Source organism: Oryctolagus cuniculus, chromosome 6 (assembly GCF_051225735.1).
Source record: "Oryctolagus cuniculus isolate XC-2025 breed Fujian yellow rabbit chromosome 6, ASM5122573v1, whole genome shotgun sequence".
NCBI classification, from domain to species: Eukaryota; Metazoa; Chordata; class Mammalia; order Lagomorpha; family Leporidae; genus Oryctolagus; species Oryctolagus cuniculus.
Window position 1 is genome coordinate 143,800,193 of NC_142872.1, and position 15,243 is coordinate 143,815,435.

Sequence of the window (15,243 nt, forward strand, 5' to 3'; positions counted from 1 at the left end):
TTGACTTTGGAGAGGGAGTTCAGAGTTGTGTGGCAGTAGCAGCAGTTTGGGCAGCAGAGAAATGGGACCATATGGATTTTAGAAAGCCTCTTATAAGAAATAAAATCTAGGACTATTTTTGGAGGCAGGCTCTGCATCAGGAACAAATTGAGTTCTTCCCTGGGAACTTTTATAATTCCTGGCATCTTGACCACTAACTCTCCCAAATGAAACATGCATTTGCATATTTGATGCTAACTACTCATGTAATCAAACCACAGTTAACACTATTTTCTTTGAAGAAAAATAAGAATAACCCAATGACACCAGGATATCCCTTGCCCATTTTCTTGTGGACCTCATCAAAAAAGGGGGCCTGAAATGTGAGGTTGGGTAGATGTGTGTTGTTAAGGAGGTGACAGGGAGGGGAGGAAAGGCTTCAAAGAATAAGAAAAATACTTGATTCATTTGCCAGGATTCTCAAGGAGGACAGGTTGTGCTTCTGAGCAGTTAGAGGCATCTTCTGAGCCAGAGCACTGCCAAGCTGGAAAAGAGGAGCTATTTAAAATTCTGCTTCTCTTCCATGGGGAGAAGAAACTGTCACATCCTTAACCCTTCTCAGACTTCACAGTAGTAGTTAGGAAATAATGGTTTTTAAATTGTGCATTTTCAGACTTCTCTTGTGTTGCTTTTCTAAAGTAAGGCTTATGAGTCTGGACAATATTTCCTGTTAGTATTTTGATGTCTCAGCATAGCTGGGTCTTGGATTCATTGGACACTATGATGGAAAGTTGGTGCTCAAGGTCACTGAAAAGACAAAGTTGATAAAGGTTTCAGGAATTTGGTTCCAACCTTACCTTTACTCCTTGAGTAAGCAACTCCACAACTATCATTCTGAAGTCTTCATCCCAGTGTCCCTCACAATGGATTCTGCAGAGATACAAGGCCTGTGAGGAAAAAGGACCAATCATCTACCCATGAAATCTCATGCATTTATTCATTCCTTCAGCAAATGATTGGCAATCACCTACTGTGCATGCAGAACTGGCTGTAGTTGGTAATGAAGCTCTTCAAACCTATAGAAAGTTCATGGCCTCCTAGCTTACACCATTACCATATATCACATTATATCTATTTTTTTAAAGAATCTCCCAAAATAGAGTAGCATATCCTTAATTCTTCTGCCATTTGCCTTGTCAACTCTAAATAAAAGATACCAGAGATGGCAAAAAAAAAAAAAAAGGAAGAAGAAGCTTTCACCTGCCTATCAAGGGAGAACTAATCCACTCAAAAGCCAGTGCAGCCAATGTTTCTGAGCTAAAAAAAAAAAAAAAAAAAAAAAGGATATTGGATATAAAGAGGAGGAGGTTATAGGAAAATAAGGGGAATCCTGAAATTACTATTTGCCTGGTTAATCAGGGAGTAGTGAGGTTTTCTTTGAAATTGAGCACTGTCCTAATTATAAAAGCTCAGACAGGTTAGGGATGAGTCCTTAAGCTCTAACAGGTTCAGGTTCTCAGGCAAGTAAATTCATATGCATATGCTCCAAGTTTGGTGGAAATTTTCTTTATTATATATTTTTGTCTCAACTGTATCTTAGTGCCACCTATCCTAAGCTTCAGTGTAATGTTCTGAGTGCTTGCATCATTGGACACATGCATGTGTCCAGGCAGAGTTGGAGGCAGCATTCAAAATCTAGTCCAGTGTCTACAGTCCAGATATTTGTGTTGCCTCAATATGCTTATGTGGCAATTCTAACCCCTAAGGTGAGGGCATTGGGAAGTAACTAGGATTGAGATTAATGCTCTTATAAAAGAAACTTCAGAGAACTAGCTAGCATCCTCTGCCATGCCAGGACATAGCTGGAAGGTGCCATCTATGGACGAGAAAGCAAGTTCTTCCTAAATACCAAATCTGCCAGCATTTTCTTCCTGGACTTTTCAGACTCCAGAACTGTGAAAACAAACCTCTAGGATTTATCAGACACTCAGTTCGTGTCTGTTGAAGGCCCAACAAAATAAAACACCAATTTCCCTCACAGAGTGGGAGTCCTTTCCACATACCTCTTTAAAATGCTCAGCCCACCTTTCAATTTAGGCTCTAATTGAATTCTCTCTTATAGGCCTCTTTTAAGGGGGTACTAAACCCAATTATGACAGCAGCGTCTCCTAAAATACTTATATACTATTATCTCTAATTTGGAGGGTAAGATTTCAACATATGAATTTTGAAGGGGCACCAACATTCAAACCATAGCAATCAACCCCTGATACATAAGTGACAATGTCTCCAGATGACTCCTGCGTCCATCTGCCATATCACACCCAGTGTCAGGTCTTCCCAACCAAATTGGCAGCCATCATGGGGCAGAGAGACAAGCTAGTCCTCTTTTGCCCTGTCCTAATTCCTGGTCCCTAGAATATGTGAGCAAAATAAAATGGTCGTCCTTTCCCCTATGTTTTGGGGTAGTTGTTAGTCAACAGTGTAGTTAGGGCAGGAGATATTTCCTCCTGTCTTTCCATGGGGAGAGGTGTTGCTTGCTATGTCACCATTCATGGTTACCACTTCCATTCTAAGGGGTCATCCTTCTCCAGAACCACTGGAGAAGCCAACAAAGGCAGGTAACATAGGGTTCTCTGATCCAGGTTACGACAGCAAGGTTGATGTGAGAGCAAGGAAAAGAGGAAGGAATGGGCCCACAGTCAATCCCAGATGCCATCTTTTGTCTCTTTCCCTCTGTGTTCCACTCCTTTTTCCTTCTTTTTTTTAAACAATTTATTTATTTTAGTGGAAAGGCAGAGTTAAAAAGAAGTAGATGCAAAGACAGAGAGAGATAAGTCTTCCACCTGCTGGGTTCACTTCTCAAATGGCGACAATGGCTGGAGCTGGGCCCATCTGAAACCAGGAACCATGAGCCCCCTCCAGGTCTCTCATGTGAGTGCAGGAGCCCAAGGACTTGAGCCATCTCCTACCTCTTTCCCAGGCCATAGCAGAGACTGGATCAGAAGTGGAGCAGCTGGGACTCGAACCAGTGCCCATATGGGATGGCAGCACAGCAGGCGGCAGCTTTACCTGCTATGCCATAGCACCAGACCCCTGTGTTCTACTCTTTTGCATTCATACTGCTACCTCCACCATTGTATCACCAGAGTTTTAATAATCAACCTTTCAAAGTGTTGTTTCAAGCACTTCCCTTTTATAGAATGTGATTTATTCTGGTTTGAATCTTTTCCCTTCTCAAACTTAGGAGGTTAATCCCCAAAACCTTTAATTAATGGTACCAGGCTGGCGCCGCGGCTCACTAGGCTAATCTTCCGCCTTGCGGCGCCGGCACACCGGGTTCTAGTCCCAGTCCCGGTTGCCCCTCTTCCAGGCCAGCTCTCTGCCGTGGCCCGGGAAGACAGTGGAGGATGGCCCAAGTGCTTGGGCCCTGCACCCCATGGAAGACCAGGAGAAGCACCTAGCTCCTGCCTTTGGATCAGCGCAGTGCGCCGGCCACGGTGGCCATTGGAGGGTGAACCAACGGCAAAGGAAGACCTTTCTCTCTGTTTCTTTCTCTCTCACTGTCCACTCTGCCTGTCAAAAAAAATAAAAAAAAAAAAAGAAGAAGCTTCCATAACCTTGGCAGCTCATGACAAGAGCCTCGGGTGGGGAAGAAGGCAGTTGTGGCTCTGCTCTGAGCCCTCCTGCAGTATTCTTTCCTGCTCAACCCAGCGTCCAAAATGGCCCTCCCTTACAGGGAGATGTTGAAGAGGGGTATAATTGACAACTTGTCATTTCCTCTTATCTAGTTGTTTGTTTGGCCAGGCAGAGTTAGTAAGAGAGACTTATAGACAGTGAGAGGTCTTATCTAGTTTTTTAAAATATTTTTCTAGGCCGGCGCCGCAGCTCACTAGGCTAATCCTCCACCTTGCGGCACCGGCACACTGGGTTCTAGTCCCGGTCGGGGCACCGGATTCTGTCCCAGTTGCCCCTCTTCCAGGCCAGCTCTCTGCTGTGGCCTGGGAGTGCAGTGGAGGATGGCCCAAGTGCTTGGGCCCTGCATCCCATGGGAGACCAGGAGAGGCACCTGGCTCCTGCCATCGGATCAGTGTGGTGCGCCGGCCACAGCGCACCGGCCGCGGCGGCCATTGGAGAGTGAACCAACGGCAAAGGAAGACCTTTCTCTCTGTCTCTCTCTCTCACTGTCCACTCTGCCTGTCAAAAAAAAAAAAAATTAATGGTACCAAGAGAGAGGAAACAATCTAATAATGGTGTTTAGAAGGGGGGAACAGTGGCTTTGGGAAGTGATCAGAAATAGGTCATTAGTGCGGGGTCCCCATGATTGAATCCTAGTGCCTTTCCTAAGAGAACACAGAGGTAGAGACAGGTTCCCTCTCTGTTTCCTTGTGCTACCTTGGGACTCTGCATGCAAGAACCCAACAGCCAGAGGCTGAAACAACAGGGCCTGCCCCATCTTGGATTATGAACCTTCATAATTGTGAGCCAAAATCCTTCTCTCCTTTGTAGAATGAGCCTGCCTCGGGTATTTCCTTACAGGGACAAAAAGATGATTAGTATAGGATTCTACCCTGAAGTACAGCCCCTTGGTGTTTTTCCCAAGGATGCTCTAAGAGTCTCATACAGTGGGTAGAAGAAATGAAGGAAGTCACAGATACAACTGCTTGTTATGTGTCTACTGCCATGGAGAACACGCAGCAAGAGGAGGTTCTCAATGAATATTTACTAACTGAATGAATAGTCAAGGTACTGTTCGTGAATGAATCCCCTTTCTCTGCCTTTTCTCATCCAAGCCCAGAATTATCCGAGAATACAAGTTCCAGAGGAAAGCACAGAGAAGACAGACTGCGGAGGGATCAAAAGTTGCCAACCCACAGCTCTCAGAACACTTCTCTTTGACGTCATCTGATGCTTCCGGAGAAGCCTTGGCATTCGGGGCTGAGCAGCTGGGAGCAGGGATCTAGCTGGGTCTCTGCTGTCTCCTGGGAGAGCCCTTCTTGCTTCATCACAGCTGGAGCACAGCTGATGGCCAGAGAGCTGATTTCCTGACAGAGCTCAGAGTTGGAAGTCCCTGTAGTCATGGCCACACCCCTTGGCCAGCACTATCCACTTTGGGGGTGGAAGCATTTTGATTTCTGGAATAAACCTGCAGAGACTGATGAAGACAAGAATTTGTCTATCTGCTTCTAACATATACACATCCCTACATCCCTTGGAGGACTCTTTGAGGTTGTTTGTGTTAGGTAGCTGGATAGACGTTAGCCTATGAATATAAGAAAGACCAAAGAAAATGGGTGTTTTTTGAGGAAGACTGGAATTTTTAAAGAAAATGAATTCTTGTGCAGTGGAACGAGGAAGTGAGCACTGAAAACAGAGTAGCAATGACATCTAAAGTGATGCTTCTAATAACCTGGTGAGATGGGTTTAGCCCTCTCCACCCTGGACAAAGGTGACTGTTAGGTCCCATAACACTGTGCTAATAAGGTCCTGGGAGGATTTTCAGGAATTCTACACCCCAAAACCACCCCTCCACACACACACACCCTGTAATTTCCCAGAAGTGGGGGGAGAATAGGGGCACCCATACTCATACTCATAAGAATTCCAGTCCTAAACAAACTGGGTGCTCAGTTCTTGCCTGAGATGCCCTCCTGGTCTAGCAGGTAGATTCCTCTTCATCAATCTTTGCTACTGCGCTTACCACTACTCTCTGTCTCATGCCTAAATCCCTTCCTATGTGAAGACAAGAACTTCTGAGCAGCCATCTCTAGTAATATTTGCATAGATGTGTTCAACTTTAGCCAGATTGAATATCATGTGGGAACCCAGATAATACTGAACAGTCTTGAAACACTTCTCCCTTTCTTTTTGGCACTGTGGCTATGAAAAGGCTCTGATAACAAAAACAAAAGGCACTTTTATTCCATATTATTCCTGTCACTATACCAAGAGACATAGCCTCTGCCCACTGCACTGTCCTTAAAGTCTTGGTAAATCTCTTGTATTGACTGCCAGCATCCCAGAGACACAGCAGAAAAGGATAGGATAATTTACTGTTTTTCATGTGCCCATTGAGAAGCTACATGAGTCACTTATGGAGATGTGATGATCCTGAAATGGAGGAAAAATGGAAATGCAGGCATGAACTTTCCCTGTGGTGTTCCCACTGAACCTTAGCAAGAAGAGGATGGTACCATTTCTCTTGGTCTGTGTATAAATAGAACAAGTGATTCTTAAGTGGTTGATCTAAAAATAGAGTGGCCAACCATCCCAGTTCTCCCAGGATTGTCCCTGTGTTAGCACCGAAAGTCTTCCTTCCCAGAAATTCCTGAGTCACAAGCAAACCAAGACACTTAGTCACCCTGTAAGTCAGAAACTTCCTGTCAAAAGTAGAATTTCCACCCGCCTACTAAGTTAAGAGCAAAGATTCCTGAAAGGAGAGATATTAACATCTGAGTTCAGACTACTGATCACACTGGCACACTTTTTCATTGGTTCAACAATGTTTTTTGAGCACCTATTACATAGGATGAAGTATTAGTGGTATGAGATAAATAAACCACACATGCTAGACATAAAAGAGTCTTCAATCTGGCAGGTAAGAATGAAAGGAGGGAGAAATTAGTTAACATACTAGGAACAAGAGAAGGAGAGGAAGGAATTGAATGATTGTAAAGAAACAATGCCTTCTATCATATTCACACCTACCCCATTCCTGAGAATGCCTGTACAGTATTCTATTGAGAGACATATGAATTGTGTCCTGCACTTTTATTTTTCCAATCAGTGCTATGGCAGATATCTTTCAAACACATATCTTTAAAAACTGTGAAAACATATCTGTAGAAGTAAAATTATTGGAATCAATGACATGCATGTTCAATTTTTTAGATAGTCCTAAATTTCTCCCTAAATATAATGTAGCATTTTATACTGTCCCAATATATATGAGAGAACACATTCCCAAATATTCCCTACATTCCTTATAGTACCTGATATTATATTTTAATTTGAAAGGTAAAACACTGATTTTTTTTAAATTTACCCAACTATTTGATAGTTAGAGTTGCAGAGAGAGAGGGAGAGGATAGGAGAGAGGGAGAGTAGGACAGAGGGAGAGAGGGGTAGAGAAGGAGAGAGAGAGGGAGAGGAGAGAGAGAGGGAGAGAAGGAGAGAGAGAGAGAAGGAGAGAGAGAGAGAAATAGAAATCTTCCATTTGCTGGTTCACTCCCTGGATAGCCATAATGGCCAGGGTTGGGCCAGGCCAAACCCAGGAGCATGAAGCTTCTTCCAGGTCTCCCATGTAGGTAGCATGGGCCGAAACACTTGGGCCATCTTCTGTTGATTTTTCCAGGCCACTAAAAGGGAATTGGTTGGAAGTACAGCAGCCAGGACTTGAACTGGTGCCCACATGGGATGCCAATGCCAAAGTGGGTGGCTTTACTTACTTCATTGCAAGTCCAACTTTAACACATTGATGTTTTAAAGTGCATGTTGTGGAATAGTGGGTTAAGTCACTGCCTGTAACACTGGCATCCCATATTGGACTGCTCATTCATAAATTCCGGCTGCTCTGCTTCTCATCCAATACCCTGCTAATGCACCTGGGAAAGCAGCAAAGGATGGCCCAAGTGCTTGGGTCCCTGTAGCCACATGGGAGACCCAGATGTAGTTCCAGGCTCCTGGCTTTGGCCGGCTGCAGCCCCAGCAGTTGTCACCATCTGGCGAGTAAATCTGTGGATGAAAATTTGATCTATCTCTCTTTCTACCCTTCAAATAAATAAGATAAAATAAACTATTAAATAAAGTACATTTCTTTCATTGATGATATATGCTTTTAAGTATCCTAAATTTGGAGATAATTCTACCATAACCTCATGATTCAGATTAACCCAGATATCTTGGGAAGCTTAACTGCGTTTACACTAACTCAGCTTACCCATGCTCAATTTCTATGTGCCTTTAGATTTATTATGCGGAAAGTCAACCTGCTTTAAAGCACAACAACCAAATTCTGTCATTTGATTCTGACTATGTCTAGGGCCATTCTGGGCAAGGCTGTGAAACTCAGAACAGAAACCACGGAGTGATGTGATCAATTAGTGATGTCTGCCATGAATTTGGCAATGGCAGGTAGCACCATGAATAATAGTTGCCTTCCCTACCCTTGAAGCTACTAGAACTCTGCCAGCATTTTTAATCTTCTCCTCTACCATTCAATTTGTCTCAAGTCACAGAAGATAAACATTGAGCAAATATTTAATGAAAAGATGATTGGGCTCTTCCCGAGGCCTCTCTATAGCACATGAAGCTTTATAAAAAGGTCACGGAAAGTGGTTTTGAAAGCACGCCCTGTAAATATTTTGGTAATGTTTTGGTGGGGGCTTTGTTTGGCCTTTTTATCTTTGCTGAGCTAAGTGGCTTAGGCTTTTAAAGATACTTTTACCATCAGAGTCATATTATTTGGATAACTCATTTCCTGGTGATGTTTGAAAGATGGTTAATTATTATGGGGGATTTAAATACAGTGTCAAAGTAAATCATAATCAGGTTCTTTGGTCAGGCTCAAGGTTAAAGACAACCACATTTCCCAACAACACAGCAACACAATCATTGCTTTTCCCACAGAGAGTGATGGTCTTCCTGTCAGCCTACAGGAATCCCATTCCCTTTCCCCCAGTGTAACCAGACTCCTGCCACAGAGCAGCAACACAGTCCTCCAGCTTCACCACAGGGTGATCAGTCATCGCTGCACCAGGCAGATCCCCAAACGCTGCAGTGGCCACAGAAACCACACTGAGCTCGGCCCAGGCGCGTGGTTGTGGACACTCAGCCTTTTTAACACAAAGAGATGAAGTCACCCCTATCTTTTCTCTGATGGGAATAAAATATTGAAATACAACATTGGAAACAAATACTCGCCCGAGAGAGAGGCACGATACTGAAACTCCAACAAAGGTCCCTGAGCGGGGCAGGGAAGGCAAGAACCCATTAAAAACTGAGCACTTGGGTCTCAGAGGACGTAGGTTTGGCGTTGACACTGCAGGGGTACCTACAGGAAAATAAGGCATGTTTTCCCAGAAGACACAAAGATGGAGTCCCCTCGGTTGCAAAATTTGGGAACCCCTAAGAAAGAAAAAGTACGTTCAAAAGAGATGGAGGGTTGCGGGTAGAAGGGAAGTTATGGAGGTGGGGGGAGCCATTGTAATCCATAAGCTGTACTTAGGAAATTTATATTTATTAAATAAAAGTGAAAAAAAGCACTGAAAAATAACTAAACCAAGAAAAATCTTGGCTTTAAAGTGGCATTTTTTTTCTAATGACTGAACAGTCATCTGCTAAGGAGGATAGCAAGAGCCCCTTCCCAACAGACGAAGCTTCGCCAGGGAAGAGACTATTCTTGGCTCAGCAGCTCTGCTGATTTATTCTCACCTTGAGGCAGCTCTGTAACCTCACTTTCTACCTCAGCTTCCCAGTCAGCCAAGTGGGACGTCGCACTCACAGTCTGCTTCATTTGCGGGGATGTCATGAAGATTAATTAACAACATTAATACACTAAATGTTCTCTGGGATAGTCAGGGAGAAAGTGTGATTATGATCATTATTGCCATGGATTACTAGCTAGAATCCTGTCAGAAGTATTTGAAATGAGATGGTGGTAGGGGCTATACTTGGAAGTTTAAAAACAGGTCAAATGGTGATCTTTGAATAGTTTCAAATGCCTCTGGCCCAAAAATGCTTCTCTATTCTGTCCCAGGGACTTAAAATTTCCACAGTTATGCGAGGATAGTGGAAAGTGCATCGGACCTAGAGTCAGCAAATACAGTCTTACCAGCTGTAGGATCTTGTGCAACCTAATTATCCTGGTCTCAGTTTTTTCATCTGTAAAATAGACATCTGATACCAACGTCTGTATGCCTGATGGTGTTTCCTAGAAATCTTAGTGAAATGTGATTATTTCTGAAAATTTGGCTGATTATACAAAGATAAAATACGATTATCTCTGAGACAAAATGTGTGAGCCATTATAGTTTATCTGTCTCTTACTGAACAGGAATTCATGGGGCACAATGCACCCTCAGAGGTACAACTGAGACAGACAACTTTTGCCCTGGAGAGAGATGAGATGGGTGAAGTGGTTGTAAAACTAAGAGCTTCAGTTACCCTGGGATCTACGTGGGGTAGCAGTGAGCATTCAAGGAGATACAGAATAGTATCTTTTGGCCTTTCCTGACATGAGGTCTTCCTTCCAGGGAATGGAGGGCAAACCTTAACATCTTAAAATCTTTGTACCTGAAAACGTTAGGCTTAGAAAGGAATTAAGAGATAATTCCAGCTTAATTCCTCCTTTTTTATAAAACAGAAAATCAAGCCTCAACCTAACCCCGATAACCCCTTTCTCCTGATACTTAGACCAGGAGTATTTCCAGGGCATACCATCTCTAATCTGCAACTAGTTATTAAGTGTTTTGAGTGCAATTACATAGAATCATTACTCATAACCACATCTTCTATTCTAACCCCCAATCCAAGTCCAAATTCCCATTATAGATTTGGACTAGTACAACAACTTCATTGTCTATCTTCCTCTCATTTCTTTCCTGACCTTCAATCTTTCCTAAATATTGCTCTAAGATTAGTTTTCCAAAAATGACCACTGAATAATGCCTCCTCTTCCCCAGAGCCAATTAGTGGCCACATGATACACAGAAGAATAAGAGCAGTGTGTGCCTACTCTCGGAGTTATAGACTCCTCTCTGTTCCTAAGGGGGAGCATGTGTGCCTTCGCCCTTAGTGCTCAAGTTGTAGAAAGGGATTGACAAAAATGATAAATGCACCACTTCCCTGGGTTTGCTGTTCATCTTAAAAAGAAATCCAATTACAGTTTGCAATTGCATTTTGGTGAAACATAATGAGCTCTCTTTGGAGTTGCCTTATTCAGATCAAATTACTTCTTGGTAATTTAAAGTACATTACATTTCCCAGATACCTCTCAAGTCACCCACAGTGTTTGAGGCCCTGAGTAACTACTTCACAAACATTGTCCAGTCATCTCTGGATGTGTTCATAACCAAAAGAGCATTGCACGGTTACCCACAGACAGGTCACTCATCATTACCTCACACAGGGAGGTCAAAAGTCATTTAACATGCCAGGAGCAAGTTATTTCTTTGAGGCTGAAAATGAGAGCTGTGGGGAGGGAGCTTTTCTTCTAAAAGGATTACTGCAGAGAGTTTTAAAAACTACAGTATGAATGATCAACATTATCAGTCAATAAAATCTCCTGGTCAATTACTCTCACATATTGACATAAATGTCACAGAGTCATCCAAAAACTAATAAAAATGACAAATCCTGAAACACTGACCCAAACTCTCAAGGATGACATTTTATAAAGCATTTTCATTGCTAAAAAAAATTGGCAGAGGAAAAAGTGTGTGATCAGAAGTTATGACAGTAAGAGAGAAGGAGTAGAAGTGAAACTTTATAATGGCATATTGTCCTCTGATTTCCCCCAAGAAAGTTCAGCACATAAAACGTCAATAGATCTGACTATCATTAAAATTTTCTCCACTAATTTTGACAGGCTAGAAAGGTCATCTAAGAGTTTTAAAAGTGTAGCATGCCCTGATTTTTCTGCAGTATTATTGAGTCCAGAGTCATATAAAGGTATATTTCCCCCTCTTCTATACAATTTGAACAATAGCCCACAAGATTTTTTGCTCTTGACATTTTTACCTTTTTTTTTTTTCAAAAAAAAAAGATTGTGTGTCATTGGACTATTGAGTTACATTTATCGTCTAATGACTGCTCTGCTAGTTGTCAGCAAATCTAGTGTTTGAAGGATCTCAAGAAAACAGAATCAATTTCTTTTCCCTCAACTGGGAATCACATTAGGCTATTTCAAAAAAAGTCATATAAAATAAAATTAAAATATAGGTTTGGGGGCTGGCACTGTGGCACAGCAGGTTAACGCCCCTTTCTGCAGTACCAGCATCCCATATGGCCGTGGTTTGAGTCTCGGCTGCTCCACTTCTGATCCAGCTCTCTGCTGTGGCCTGGGAAAGCAGTGGAAGATGGCCCAAGTCCTTGGGCGCCTGCACCCATGTGGGAGACCCGGAAGAAGCTCTTGGTTCGTGACTTCAGATCAGCTCAGCTCTGCCGTTGCAGTTATCTGGAGAGTGAACCAGCTGATGGAAAACCTCTCTTTCTCTGGCTCTATCTGTCTCTGTAATTCTGTCTTTCAAATAAATAAAATAAATCTTTAAAAATTATTGGTTTGTTTTAGCACAAAAATGAAATTTATACATAGTTTTTCCATAATATGTATTTCCATGAACTCTCTGAAAACCTCTTGTATATATCATTTTTGATAGATAACTAGCAAACAACACTTAAATATTTTCCTATTATGGGCAACTTTCATAGTTGAACAGTGAGCTTTTGAGTAGAAAATCCATTCAATTTCAAATTAAATTGATATTCTTTTCTGTCTATAGAAGAAAAAACAAACAAAAAGTTAGCAGTACAAGAGCTTGGAGAACCACAGTTAGGTTACTCCCAGAAACAGGAAAACAGATTGCTTTCTGCAAATCAGAAATCAAAATAAGAACCATGGGTCATAACACACATATATAGAGACTGAGAACTGAGACAGGATGCCTCCCAGGCAAACAGAAATTTGCAGGAGCTATTTTAATGTATTTGCCATAGTTTTATGATTATGTCAGCCTTGGAATTGAGGAGCAAGAAAGTAGGAAAGTTGTTCAATTATGAAAACAAATAAGGAAGTTACCAAGGCCAAATTGGCTGTGCCTAGTCCAGCACTGTCCAAGGAGAAAAGAGCCATGGCTATTGGACTTAAAGCCTTCTAGTCTGTAGTGTAATATATCTTCAATGTGGAACTGAGAGAGACAGATTTAAGTTGATCTCATCTTCAGTGTATTTACAATGAAATCAATACTCAAGTTTAATTTGTGGCTTGATTGTTAGCATTGGTTCTCCCATGTTCCTTCAGCAAGTACCACTACTCAGATTCCTGCACACTGCACCATGGAGTAAAGATCTTTTCACCAAATGGTCTTAAGTGAGAAATCATTTCTTCCTTGGAATCTTCTCCATCCCACCTAATCACACTACAACTTCCTTTATCATAGTCATTCATACTTAGTATATTATTTTCTGCTCTTTAGTATTTAAATATCTCCCTAATATTCCTAGTCTCAGGGGCAAGGTATTCCTTCTTTGGTCTTTCATAGTCTGAGAACCCAGCAAAATGTCTAGCACATTGTATATGCCAATTTAAAAAAATGCACTGAATTGTTGAATACAGTTCTACCACAGGAAGAGAATGTGCTGATCATGCCAAAGTTAGTCATTTTAATTGCGGATCACCACCAATTCCAGAGTGACCTTAATAGGTGTGAGTCACTTTCTTTTGGCTTAGTCATCCACTGGGCATTGACTAGAGTAGAGGAAAACTTGCCTTGGCCATTTAAGCAGGTCAGACTCAACTCTCCTCTCCATATGTGGTGCCATTTTTCTATATTAAATATCTTCTAATTTACTGATTGGCTCCTACCTATACAAGAAGGTTAGTACATATTTTCATCCCTCCACTTCCTAATTTCCATGATAACAGTGTAATTACTCTAAATTCTCTTAGCAAACATTATAGAAAGAGTTTCTGTGAGGGGAGTTGGAGGGGAGGATGGGTGTTTGAAATTGTTAGTTAATCTGAGCATCAAAATTGGGAATATCAAAGAACAGTTTTAGGGACCTTCAATGTTTAAGTTGAAAACTTGACTATAATTTCGGTTTCTGTACCTTGTTAAAGAAAAAAGAAATGAAAGAGCTAGAAGCACTCTCCCACACTACCCTATTGGAGAAGATGAGAGGTTTTTCAGTGGTCTTATAGAAAGGACGCAATTTTTTTTTAACTTTTATTTAATGAATATAAATTTCCAAAGTATGACTTATGGATTACAATGGCTTCCCCCCATAACATCTCTCCCACCCACATCCCTCCCCTTTCCCACTCCCTCTCCCCTTCCATTCACATGAGGATTCATTTTCGATTCTCTTTATATACAGAAGATCAGTTTAGCATACATTAAGTAAAGATTTCAACAGTTAGCTCCCACACAAACATAAAGTGAAAAATAATAGATGATTTTTTAAATGATGATGAAATCAGGGCCGGCGCCGCGGCTCACTAGGCTAATCCTCCGCCTAGCGGCGCCGGCACACCGGGTTCTAGTCCCGGTCGGGGCACCGGATTCTGTCCCGGTTGCCCCTCTTCCAGGCCAGCCCTCTGCTGTGGCTAGGGAGTGCAGTGGAGGATGGCCCAGGTGCTTGGGCCCTGCACCCCATGGGAGACCAGGAAAAGCACCTGGCTCCTGGCTCCTGCCATCGGATCAGCGCGGTGCGCCGGCCGCAGCGCGCCGGCCGTGGCGGCCATTGGAGGGTGAACCAACGGCAAAGGAAGACCTTTCTCTCTGTCTCTCTCTCTCACTGTCCACTCTGCCTGTCAAAAAAAAATAAAAAAATAAAAAAATAAAATAAAAAACAATAAATGATGATGAAATCAGATCAGACCTATTGTCATGTTTAATCCCAATGAGAGTCAAGTTGGGAATTAATAATTTCTTCTTTTTTTTTTTTTTTTTACAGAAGATCAGTTTAGTATACATAAAGTAAAGATTTCAACAGTTTGCACCCCCATAGAAACACAAAGCGAAATATACTGTTTGAGTACTCATTATAGCATTAAGTCTCAATGTACAACATATTAAGGACAGAGATCCTACATGAGGAGTAAGTGCACAGTGACTCCTGTTGTTGACTTTACAAATTGACACTCCTGTTTATGGCATCAGTAATCTCCCTATGCACCAGTCATGAGTTTCCAAGGCTATGGAAAGGACACAATTATAAAGGAGTAAAGCAATCTTCACTGGCAAAGAATAGAGAAATGAATGGTAAGGATTAGGAAAGTGGAAGAATGTGACACTGGAGGAAAGATGTATACAGAAAGCACAATGGAATCTCCTCTTGCAGATGAAATGCAAACTTCCTGGTGAGGTAAGACTTCCCACACTCACGGCTGAGAATTGAGAAGTTCATGTTTTTGGGAAGAACACTGCCAGTGTCTCAAAAAAGGAAGAAATTCATCAATGTGGTTAGAAAAAAAACCTTCTACAGGGTACAGATCGGAGCAGGCAACTGGATCAGCTTGTGTTACTGAAACAAATGCATGGACCT